The sequence below is a fragment of the Coenobita brevimanus genome, chromosome 51 (assembly GCF_032717465.1).
Source record: "Coenobita brevimanus isolate Jiangsu-jjx chromosome 51, ASM3271746v2, whole genome shotgun sequence".
Taxonomy (NCBI): domain Eukaryota; kingdom Metazoa; phylum Arthropoda; class Malacostraca; order Decapoda; family Coenobitidae; genus Coenobita; species Coenobita brevimanus.
This window is the reverse complement of record NC_137004.1, coordinates 142,567-155,148: the sequence shown is the minus strand read 5'-3', so window position 1 is coordinate 155,148 and position 12,582 is coordinate 142,567. Positions and strand designations below refer to the sequence as shown.

The window sequence follows — 12,582 nt, the reverse complement described above, 5'->3', positions numbered from 1 at the left end:
CAAAACTTTCTATACCAAACACATACATAAACACACAGACACCCCAGCCAGCCAAAACTTTCTATACCAAACACATACATAAACACACAGACACCCCAGCCAGCCAAAACTTTCTACCAAACAGCATCCTTCATGTGCCACCACCAGACATACACCCTTCAGACACTACCGAACCCAGAGACACGAGTACACCAACCTTCCCTGCTACAATACTAACACAAAATATAACACACATACAATCCCCTGTGCTCATACTGCAACGTGGCACCCCCACACCACAGCACACCCACTCACTTCCTGCACCACACCACCACAACACAGACAATCCTTCAATATAACACAGGGTTCACATCCCGAGGAACCTAAGATGTAACAAGAACAACAACAACAACTCAGGCCAAGTTAAAGTGAAACGAGTCTAGTTACGAAAGGAAAATTATTTCAAGTTATTTTGTAAGCGCTTCGGGCACACAAAGTTACAAGGCCACAGGGAACGAACTGCATACCGAGGGTTGTAATACTACGGCGGCTTAGGGGGCTTTATACCACCTTTACTTCAGTGATTTATTGTTCAACCGAGCGAGCGTAGAGAGCAAGCAAGCGAGAACACTATATGACATGGTATAATACGGTGGCAGAGAACAGCGCCAAGACTGCGTTGTCTAGGAAACTATTAAAGCCACAACGGATCTATGGACATCATTAGAAACCTAGTAAAAAAAATAATAGGAGTTACTTGAGGGACTTTTCTCAAAGTTTGCCGCGCCAGTTCTGATAAAAGGAAAATAAACGTACCAAACTGAGCACCAGAACCAAGTTATTTTAGTTTTTAAAACTACTGCTGATCTGTTCAGACAGCTGGAAAGCTTATGAAGAAGCAATTGATACTAAAGTTAAATAGACGCATGGTCAGTGTAGCGGGGTTTCGCCACTCCGCCCCCCCCCCGTAGGCCGTATGGCGTGAGTGGAAATACGTATATAAATGAAGCCAAGGCATAAATATATATTGTGTGAAAGATACTGTGGATGGCTTGGTGAAATTATGGAGCCAGCAAGCGTTACGTACGGCATGAAACAGAGTGTTGTGAAGGGGCAAACTTGAAGTCGGGAGGGGAGAATTACCGGTGTTTTAGGGCTGGAATTATTGTGATTCTGATAGTGTAAATGCGTATGGAATTGTATGAAATATACGTCAAACAAGCTGCGAGTTTCCGTAAACGAGTGTGGTGTGTGCTAAAAATAGCGTTGCCTCATACTCTCAGGGAGAAGCTGACTCACACACACACTACATAACTCCTCATCTTCAAATCCCTGGTCTAACTGGACAACACCCCTGGAGGAAGTGAGTTCTGCAAATTTTGTTGATATATATATAATAATCTATTACCATTACCTCTCCAACTTTCAGACAAATAACCATTTTCTCCTACAGATTACACATATGAAAGAAAGTAAATCTCCACAGCAGTAACTATAGAAGAGTTATGTTTATGTGTAGTAGGTTATAACAATAGGAAAACATCCATGGAAGATGTAACAGTCTGTACAGATAGGGGGGAAAAAAGTTGGTAGCATAGTCTTCAGGCAGGTGTGCAAGGAAAAAACTGTGTGTAAAAGTTGGTAGCGATCGGAAGAGTAACCTCACTTCGTCGGCCAATTACCCGAAAACTATTAGACTTATCGATTTCCTGTTACAACCATCATCAATATCACTAAATTTTACGTAAGATCAATACCAGAATGTAAGCCTTTGGTAGCGTTTTGGGGGGTAAAAGGCGAGAGAAATGTTTTTGTTCCTAGCGGTTGTTGTGTGACAAGCGCTCGGAGTAATAACATCATTTTGTCGGCCAATTACTCGAAAACTATTAGACTTATCGATTTTCTGTTACAACCATCATCAATACCACTAAATTCTACGTATAATCAATACCAGAATGTAAGCCTTTGGTAGCGTTTTGGGGGGTAAAAGGCGAGGGAAATGTTTTTTTTCCTCGCGTTTGTTATCAGTGACATTCGCTCGGAGTAATAACCTCACTTTGTCGGCCAATTACTCGAAAACTATTAGACTTATCGATTTTCTGTTACAACCATCATCAATACCACTAAATTCTACGTATAATCAATACCAGAATGTAAGCCTTTGGTAGCGTTTTGGGGGGTAAAAGGCGATTTTTTTTTTTTTTCCTCGCGTTTGTTATCAGTGACATTCGCTCGGAGTACTAACCTCACTTTGTCGGCCAATTACTCGAAAACTATTAGACTTATCGATTTTCTGTAACAACCATGATCTATACCATTAAATTCTACGTATGATCAATACCAAAATGTAAGCATTGTATTACGTTTTGTGCGAGAAAAGGCGGTGGAAATGAGTGTCTCTTCGCGGCTGTTACCATTGATTAACGCTCGTAGTAATACTCTCACTTTGTCGGCCAATTACTCGAAAACTATTGGACGTATCGATTTCACGTTTGAACCATGATAAATAGCAGTAAATTCTACGTATGTACAATACATAACTATGTAATATTTATGATAAGAATTCGTTGTTACGTAGGCGGGAACATTGCGTACGCCGTGCGCGCTTCACGAAAGTCAATCACGGACGGAGTACCTAGTACTTTCTTTCGATTTACTCGAGAACTATGAGGCGTATGGGGTTCTTCTTTGAGACTGGGAAAGCTGGTGAATTTGGGCATATTACTATGTAATAAAAACATAAGGTGTCTGGGAAAATTTAGCTATCAGAGGTCAGTGAATTTTTTCCGAAAATGGCTTTCAGTTTTTGGCCATTTTCTCGAAAAGTATACATCATATCTCAATCGGCGCTGATGAAATTCTCTATAAAAACTTATTAGATCATTTTCCTGTATGATGGAAAACATTCAAACGGCGATGTTGGGAAGTGAAAACAGTTTACTCGACCATGCTTCCAGGGCTAATAACTTTTTTTGCTGGTGTTTTCCTGTGTTTTGGTCCTGTTTATCAGACAGAACAAACATCGATGCCTACCTTGAGAAAGGTTTCATGGGAATACATGGATTTTTGGGTGGCGAAAATAAGGCAAGAATGTGTTTCATTCGCTCAAATTTGCCGCGCGCGCGCTCCCCGGCCGGGCGGCTTGGTTGTATAAAATCGTGAGCCAGAAAACTTACTGAAACTTATTGTGTGCGAGAGGGTTAACATCAAGCGAGATGGGTGGATGGATGGATGGATGGGTGGATGGATGGATGGATGGATGGATGTGGAATCGTGGATGCTTGGACCGATGGTAGAGTTCCTGCTGTTCGTCCTTCCACCTGCCGACAAAAATCATCATCAATATCATCATCATCATGATCTTCATCGTAATCATCATCATCGTAGTTGTCGTCCTCATTACCACCACCACCATCATCATCATCATCATTATTTACACCGTCATTCTCATTATCATTACCATTCTCCTCCTCCTCCTCCTTATCATCATCATCATCATATTATCATCATCACCTACCTTTCTATCTATATCTGTTTATCTATAGCCAGACGCCTTAATCCCGTAAGGGGTGACCACAAGCAAATCGCCTTCATGATGTACTGTCCTCTACCATTTAGCTGAAGTATCCCAGTCATATGTTTCTACTCTTTCCCTCCATCTCATCGTCGGTCTACCCCTCCCCCTCTATCTTTCCAACTCTACCCTTCCAAGTGCACTCTTCTGGTCATTTTCTTATTCGCCATCCTCTCCACATGGCCAAACCATCTCGAAGTGTTTCTCTTAACGCTTTCATTCTCATCCACATCAGCATCACAACGCTCCTTCATCTGCCCATTTGTCTGTCTGTCTCTCTATGAAATTCCACATGCTCCTGTCAAGTAGCTCATTTCCACTGCTCTCACTCTTGACTTGTGTCCTTCCAGCAAGATCCAAGCTTCACTTCCATACTTTAAAGTGGGAATCACAGCATGCAGTGCACTTTTTTTTAACACTATCATCCTCAGTTCCCTCTTCCTAATCACTACTTTTTAGAGAGCAAGCAACCCTCCTTCCCTGATGTATTTCAGTCACTTCATCCTGTAATCTTCCATCCTTATTCATCATATTACATAAATACTTAAATGCACTCATATTCTTCCATTTCCTGACTATCCATTTCCTGACTATGCAGCCTCACTGTGCATTCTGTAACCTCATACGTTGAGATGTTAAAGCATCACCACCATCAGCATCATCATCATTATCACCATCAATATCATCACCATCAGCCTGTGACACACCACTGCATGATAAGGACCCTCTCACCTTTCTCCACTCTGATCCATTGATTATTAGCCTGTTCCGTCCTTGCTCGGTAGATCTGCATCATATGATCTCTCCATCTTGTTCTCTGTGCACCTCTTCTTCTCACTCCATCTGTGGCTTGCCATTCAGTTACGCTCGCTCTCCTTCTGTTATCTCTTCTGTGAAAGACGTCACCTGAGGTGTGTGTGTGTGGAGTTACCTGGAAACAATATCAGAATTAATAGATGCGGGAGCTTCAGGCCCCTTAGGTTAATCTCCTTGGTGTGGTATGGTGTGGTGTGGTGGGGGAGAGTTGTGTGTGAGGTGTGGTGTGGGGAGAGTTGTGTGTGAGGTGTGGTGTGGTGTGTGAGGGTGGTTATGTGGTGTGGTGTGTGAGGGTGGTTATGTGGTGTGGTGTGGGAGGGTAATTTTGTGTGGTGTGGTGTGGTGTGGGAGGGTAATTTTGTGTGGTGTGGTGTGGTGTGGTGTGGTGTGGTGTGGGAGGAGGATTTTTGTGGTTTGGTGTGGTGTGGGAGGGTGGTTTTGTGTGGTGTGGTGTGGTGTGGTGTGGGAGGGTGGTTATGTGTGGTGTGGTGTGGGAGGAGGATTTTATTGTGGTGTGGTGTGGTGTGGGAGGGTAATTTTGTGTGGTGTGATGTGGTGTGGTGTGGTGTGGGAGGGTGGTTTTGTGTGGTGTGGTGTGGGAGGAGGATTTTTTGTGGTGTGGTGTGGTGTGGGAGGAGAATTTTTTGTGGTGTGGTGTGGTGTGGTGTGGGAGGAGGATTTTTTGTGGTGTGGTGTGGGAGGAGGATTTTTTGTGGTGTGGTGTGGGAGGAGGATTTTTTGTGGTGTGGTGTGGGAGTGTGATTTCGTGTCGTGTAGTGTGAGAGATTGGTATGGTGTGGTGTGATACGGTGTGGGAGGGTGGTGTGGTGTGAGAGGGTGATGGTGTGTGACAACGTGTGGGGCTGGTAGAACGTAACTTGGCTTCGCTATAATCTCTAAAGCCTATATGAGTACAACATCTCTCATCCGAAAATGGTTAGTGAGAAGCAGACGGGCAGGGCCGGTCCTAGAGCTACTGTGATAAAATGTAGAAAATCATGTGTTGTATCCTTAAAATTAAAAAGAATATGTGAGGTTAATTCTTCCCTTCAAATAAAGACCAAAATATATGTATTACTTCACTCATATTCATCCACTTCCTAACGATACATAAAAAGACTGTGATCAGTGACTTATGGAACCTGTGCTGTGGTCTATGGGATGTAATAAGCTTTTCAGAATATTGCGTAAGTGTCTCGTAATTGTATAGGTAAAAGGTCCAATGTTCTTGGCCTAATATTTACCCTTGAAATAAAACTATGAATGTGTGGAAATAATTCTGCCATTTGAATAACTATGGTATCATCAACCAAGATATACATACACGAACAGAAGCAAGCACATACACACACACACACACACACACACACACACACACACACACACACACACACACACACACACACACGCCCAGTCACCAAAACACGAAGTTAAACGGAAAGGAAAGGGAGAGGTGACTCAGCCAATGACTTGAAGATCGTCGTCATCATCATCGTCGTTCTCTTCATCGTCGTCGTCGTCTTCGTTGTCGTAATCATCACCATCATCATCTTCCTCGTCGTCATCATCATCGTCAGCAGCAGCAGCATGTCATCACCATCCCAACACTGTAAAAAATGTAGTACAGAAGTTATATCAATATCATCACCATTATCATCAAATACATCACTATCATCTAACCATATTCTAGAGTTTGCATCAACATCATCAGCATCAGCAGCATCAACATCATCAGCAGCAACATCCGTCATCATCATCATCATCATCATCAGCCTGTGACACACCACTGCAGGATAAGGACCCCTCTCACCTGTCTCCACTCCGATCCTTTGGTTGTTAACTCGTTCCGTCCCTGCTCGGTGGATCTGCGAGTATCATCTCTATCTTATTCTCTGTGTGCCTCATCCTCTCACTCCATCTCTGGTCTGCCATTTAGTTACGCTGGCTGTCCATGCGTTACCTGCTCTATGGAAGACGTGACCTAAGGACTGCGTGTGGACTGACCTGTAAACAGTAGGACAAATATACGTGTGTTGCAGCATCACTACTATACCCTGTTCACTCTAACTTGGCGTAAAATTGCAATCTCTTTCTTAAATTTTGCGTTGTGACAAGGGGTTAACACTAGAATGGTGCTAGTCACGAAGAAGTGGTATGGAAATGATGTAGAGCTGTAAGTTTAATTCTTTCACTGAACTACCGGAAATAAGCTGCAAAAAAACGACTATCTCGGCCTTGGTAAAATGAAGGAACACCACCACAATATACGCGTACGTGTGTGTGTGTGTGTGTGTGTGTGTGTGTGTGTGTGGTGCGAGGTGCCTGTGTGTTACCATGGCAACCTCCCGACACCATCACAGGTACATACACACATTTCCTCACCAGCAAGTTCCATTAGAGAGTACTGTGTGTGTGTGTGTGTGTGTGTGTGTGTGTGTGTGTGTGTGTGTGTGTGTGTGTGTGTGTGTGTGTGTGTGTGTGTGTGTGTGCATGCGCTTCAGGACAAAATAACTTACATACAATATTTTTTTTCCATCACATTGTCCCTCTGAAATCTGAATCGCATTTATCAGTTTACATTCAGGTCCCAAACTGTACTGTAGGGTGGACATGAACAAGGGGGCAGGCAAACCTAGTCCACCAGTCTGATCGGCACGAGAATCTACAGGACGACACTCACATTGCTATTTCACTGGTGCTGAGACACCAACATTGAGGCGGAACAAGGCAGAGTTGCCGTGAATTGCACACTGGTTGTGACGTCATTATTGCACACGGTCTCGTTTAGTAACCAGGATGACAGAGGATGTATTGTTGGTATAACTACCATAAAATTTGGTATACTGTGAATACTGGAAGAGAGGGTATAATTAATGATGTCAGACCTATTATGATTCAAGTGTAAGGACGTTAAATGATTAAGAGAGTTAATAAGTCAGCATATGTTGATTAATAACAAGACAGGAGACAAGTAAGTTTATCCACATCCAAGTTTTCTAGTATATCAACTGTACACGATTTACAACATTGTTTCTGTATTTCTTTAATATTACAAAGTGTGCACTGCTAATGGTTGGCACGAGTCTTCTAAATAATATATATATTTTTTTAATTATATCGCCGGGTGGGTAGAGGTAGACTGTTCAACGACGTATTCTCCCTTGTTTTAAATGACAGTATTATAGACAAACGCTACATATTCGTTGGTTTAATCATGACAAAATTCCTCGTATTCCTACAAAATAACGTGAACAATTAGTGTGGAAAAAAATTCCACACTAGTGTGGAATGACGTCCGCCTGCCCACATCCATGCTCGTCGTTCATTTGTTTTTCCACATTAGCAGACGATTTTCCACAAAACGGTAACACTGGACTACAAGGCCTCCTCATCTCCCTCACACTAACATCCCCCTTGTCTCATCAGAATTACGTCTAGTAGCCTTATAGGTATTATTTCTTTTGGCCATAATACTTCCTGGCTGTCAGTGAAATATCCTTGTGTCCTAATGTAGTCACCTTAATGGCTAAAAACAGCAAATATCCAACACTTACCTCAGGGATGCACAGCAACACACACACACCCTCGTCCTTCCACTGTCATACGGCCACTAGCAAAAGTAGCCAAGTAGCGACGCCTACCAAGACGAAAAACATGTCCAGCTACTTTTACAACCACTAGATGGTTCCCGGGCCCTCTCATAGTAGGGGCAACTCTAGTATTTTATTCCAGATACTGCTGGGCGATGGCATTCAGCTGAGAGTGAGTCATACTACTATAAGAGTGTTAATGCTGTCTCTATTAACTCTCATGATCATACAGATCTCTTTACCAGCCCTACCCAAAAATAAATTGTGTGTGTGTGTGTGTGTGTGTGTGTGTGTGTGTGTGTGTGGTGCGAGGTGCCTGTGTGTTACCATGGCAACCTCCCGATACCATCACAGTTACATACACACATTTCCTCACCAGCAAGTTCCACTAGAGAGTGCTGTGTGTGTGTGTGTGTGTGTGTGTGTGTGTGTGTGTGTGTGTGTGTGTGTGTGTGTGTGTGTGTGTGTGTGTGTGTGTGTGTGTGTGTGTGTGTGTGTGTGTGTGTGTGTGTGTGTGTGTGTGTGTGTGTGTGTGTGTGTGTGTGTGTGTGTGTGTGTGTGTGTGTGTGTGTGTGTGTGTGTGTGTGTGTGTGTGTGTGTGTGTGTGTGTGTGTGGATGTGTTGTGTGTGGAGTGTGGGGGTTGGGGATGAATGGTTTGATGTGGATGCTGTGTGTGTGTGTGTGTGTGAACTGTCGAAGATTAATAAGAGACTTGACGATGTTATGAATGAGGTGAAACTACTGAGAGACATGATTACCTCCCCTGATAGCATACTGAACAAAAACTACACTGAACTCAAGGCTCGGGTCGACAGGCAGGCTGAGATAATGGTGAAGCAACAGCAGTTCTTAGAAGCACTGGACCGAAAAGAGAGAGAGTCGAACATCGTTATTCTCGGCGTGCCTGATGAAAACGAAGCATTGGACGGTGCCACGACAGATGAGGACAAAATCGGCAAGATTTGGTCCCAAATTGGTGTAGCAGGTGTGGGTGGAACACATCGTCGGCTGGAAACAACGCTTCATCTGGCACCAGGCGCCGCCCTATTTTGTTCACTTTGGCTGATAAAAATCAACGCAGTCTCATCTTGGAGAATGCCAGCTGCCTTAAAACCTCTGGGAGTGATTTCAACAGGATTTACGTCAAGAGGGATGTCCACCCGAGTGTCAGGCGAGAGTGGAAGCGACTTCGTGAAGCAGAGACGACAGAGAAGGCTCGACCGGAGAATGCAGGATGCACGATTCGTCTTGATACGCGAGAACGGAAGCTGTATAGGGATGCAGATGTAATTGATAGCTGGAACCCTCATTTTTTTTTGGATCACCACAGCAAGTAAGGAAAATAAGCGTACTGTCGTGGAATATAGGTGGAGTGAACACAAAGTTAGAAAAAACAAATGTGCAGCAGATGCTACATAATTATGATGTGATTAGTATTAATGAGGTTAAGACGTCTATGTCAGTGTCATTCCCCGGATATGTGACTTATAGGAGTAAGGTAGTTGGTTCAGCGGAACGGGGTGGAACGGTTGTCTGTATTAAGAACTGGTTATCTACGTTGGTATTTGATGTCGACACAAGCATTGGAGATCAAGTCTGGATGCAGTTTCGTAACATTGAGGGTGTGTTGTTTGGCTTCTGTTACATTCCTCCATGTGACTCCCCGTATTACTCCCACGACTTATTTGCCTCAATCCAAGTAAAAGTAAATTCTAGGTACACATATAAAGGATACATCATAATCGGTGACATGAATGCTAGATTTGGGAAACGTGTGAGGCAATTATTGTCGATAGCGGAGATACCTAATGTAAATGATATGTCATACCCAGTGATTCACGATGATGTAAACAGGGCTAACGATAACGCTGAATTATTGTGTACTATATGTATTGATAACAGGTTGGTTGTCATTAATAACCTCATGTATGCTGACAAACATTTTCCTGGTGATAAAACATATCGGAGACGCGGCACCTGGGTTTCGGAGGTGGATACGTGTGTGGCGTCACCGTCTCTGATAGACTATATGAGTGATTTTTCTGTGTTAAGGCGGGGCGACCTCCCTTCCGATCATGCTCCCATTACAGTAACAGTTACGTGTTCAGGCGTAGATTTGGACAGTCTCATGACGAGGGCGGGGTCGCTAGGGGATCACGCAGCCCTTCATGGAAATGCTGGCAAGACTTGTTTAATGAGAAAGTCACTCAGATTTAACAGAATCAACAAAGAAGCATTTGTGAATAATATTATGCAAAGAGTACCTAATGAAGATTATGTAAATGTTGAAGCTTTTGAGAAGCGCATCACAGACGCTTTATACTCGTGTGCGGAGGACAATGTAGGCAGGGTAGACAGAGCAGTAGAGATAGGTGGTAGCAATCTTGGTAGGTGGGAGAGGCTGCTGGATGACGCTGATGACGCAAGAGTGTGGAGAGCAATTGATTGGAAAGGAGACTTTAACATGGACAGACCTGATGAAATCTTGTGCCCCAGTGATGAGGATTTTAAATTCCATTTTGAGTCTGTGCTGAACAGAGAGGATGTGAACAATGAGTTTGTAGATGAGGTGACAACTGATGTCACTATCCCCGTACTGGATGAGCCCATCTCGCCCGCACAGGTGCACCAACAAGTAAAGAAAATAAAGCCTGATAAAGCGTGTGGGCCAGACGGGCTCCCCCCGGGTGTGTTGACTCTACTCCCAGCGCAGTGGATACTTGCTATTACAACGTTATTTAACAATGTGTTTTTCTCTGGTTTGTATCCTAGCTCATGGAAGAGGGCAAAAATGTTCACTATTTTTAAGAAAGGAAACAGAGGAGACCCTAATAATTATAGGGGAATCAGTGTCATATATTGCATAGCTAAACTATATGACATGGTGTTATGTGAGCGGTTAGGAAGATGGTTTACTCCTTTCAGGGAACAGGCAGGAGCGCAAAAGAACCGCGGTTGTACGGAACATGCAGTATAGTTACTTTGCGCCTCCTTATTGATACTGCAAAGAGAAAGAAACTAAAACTTTTTGTAACATTTATAGATTTTTCTAAGGCGTATGATTTAGTTCCGAGACGAAAGTTGTTTTCAGTTCTAAAGAGGTTAGGTTGTGGCGTGGTGATGCTAGCAGCAATAGCAGCGATGTACCGGGTAACGGAGAGTATTGTGGGCGCTGCCGTCATGACTGCTACAGTAGGTGTTAGGCAAGGATCTCCGACCTCATGCCTCTTATTTGTACTCTTTGTCAATGAAATGATAAAGGTAATGAAGGAGAAATGTCACCCAGAAGGATTTCTACAATGGTTACACATCCTAGTCATGATGGACGATACTGTGTTGCTTTCAACAAGCAGAGATAGCATGATACGGAAACTAGAGATAACATACCAATACTGTCAAGATTATGGGATGATGATAAACAGTAGTAAGACTAAATTTTTTGTGATAAATGGCGAGGATGGGGACGCGGAGCCGATCTACGTGGGGGACATGGTTATTGAGCAATGTTCTAGTTACGTGTACTTAGGCTCACCCTTCACGAATGATGGCTCCGTGTCCTCAGCCGTTCAGCTGCATGCAAAAAACAAGCTATGTCATGTTTTGAAATATGTGTCTTTTGTAAATAAGAATAATGATGTCCCGTTTATTGTAAAAAGGAGAGTGTTTGATGCAGCCTTGATCTCATCCCTAATGTACGGTTGTGAGTCATGGGTTGGTGGTGACGTTAAACCCGTCATTAAACTTTACAACTGGGCATTGAAACAATTGTTGGGAGTGAGAAGGTCGACATCCAACCTTGTGTGCTATGCTGAGGCGGGCTATCCGACACCTCAGGACTTTATTAAGTGGTCCCAACACAAGTTTTTTCATAGAATGTGGTTAGAGAGATCTGTTATGCGTGACGATCCGCTGTCACTTGCCATCAGAATTACCACTGACGCAAGGACGCACACAGGGAAAATTGTTAAGGAGTTCATTCAGAACGAAATGTCCGGCAAATCTTCCTTAATTGTTAATGTTCACAATATGATTACAGACTCAGTTGCATCTAGGTGTCGTGTTTATAGAGAAATTAATCTTGACTTTGTATTACATGACATATATAAAATAAAACACTTGGTCAGCGAGTCACATCGTATATCATTCACAAGATTCCGTGTGTGTGGCCATAGCTTGGCGGTGGAGACTGGAAGGTGGAACAGGAGGGGGCGTGGTAGTCTTCCCATTGAGGAGAGATTATGTATCTGTGGTCTTATTCAAACAGAGAGACATGTGGTAGAGGTGTGCCCTGTAACAGAGGATATCAGAGAACAATATAATTTTAGGAGAATGGCGGATCTTTTCGGAGAAGCTTTTACTCTTGAAAAAACATGCAAAGTAATTCATGATATCTTAATGGTGTATCATTAACGTTTGTCAGCTGATTCATCATTTGTTTTGTTATTGTAATTGCTTAGATACCGGTAAGTCTTTTGGCTGTATTTTGATCAATTATTTTGTGGACTATGGCTGTTTAGTATTGTGAATTTGTTATAATCTTTTGTACATATTATATGCATATATGTTTTTGTGATTATGTATATGAGAATATATTGTAAGCTGTGGTCAATAAACTATCTATC

General features: G+C 43.0%; 1 pseudogene; it reads left to right on the top strand.

The window, feature by feature from the left end:
• Positions 1-9,297, top strand: part of LOC145400276 (uncharacterized) — a 35,806-nt pseudogene extending 26,509 nt beyond the window's left edge.
• The last annotated feature ends 3,285 nt before the right edge of the window (positions 9,298-12,582 follow it).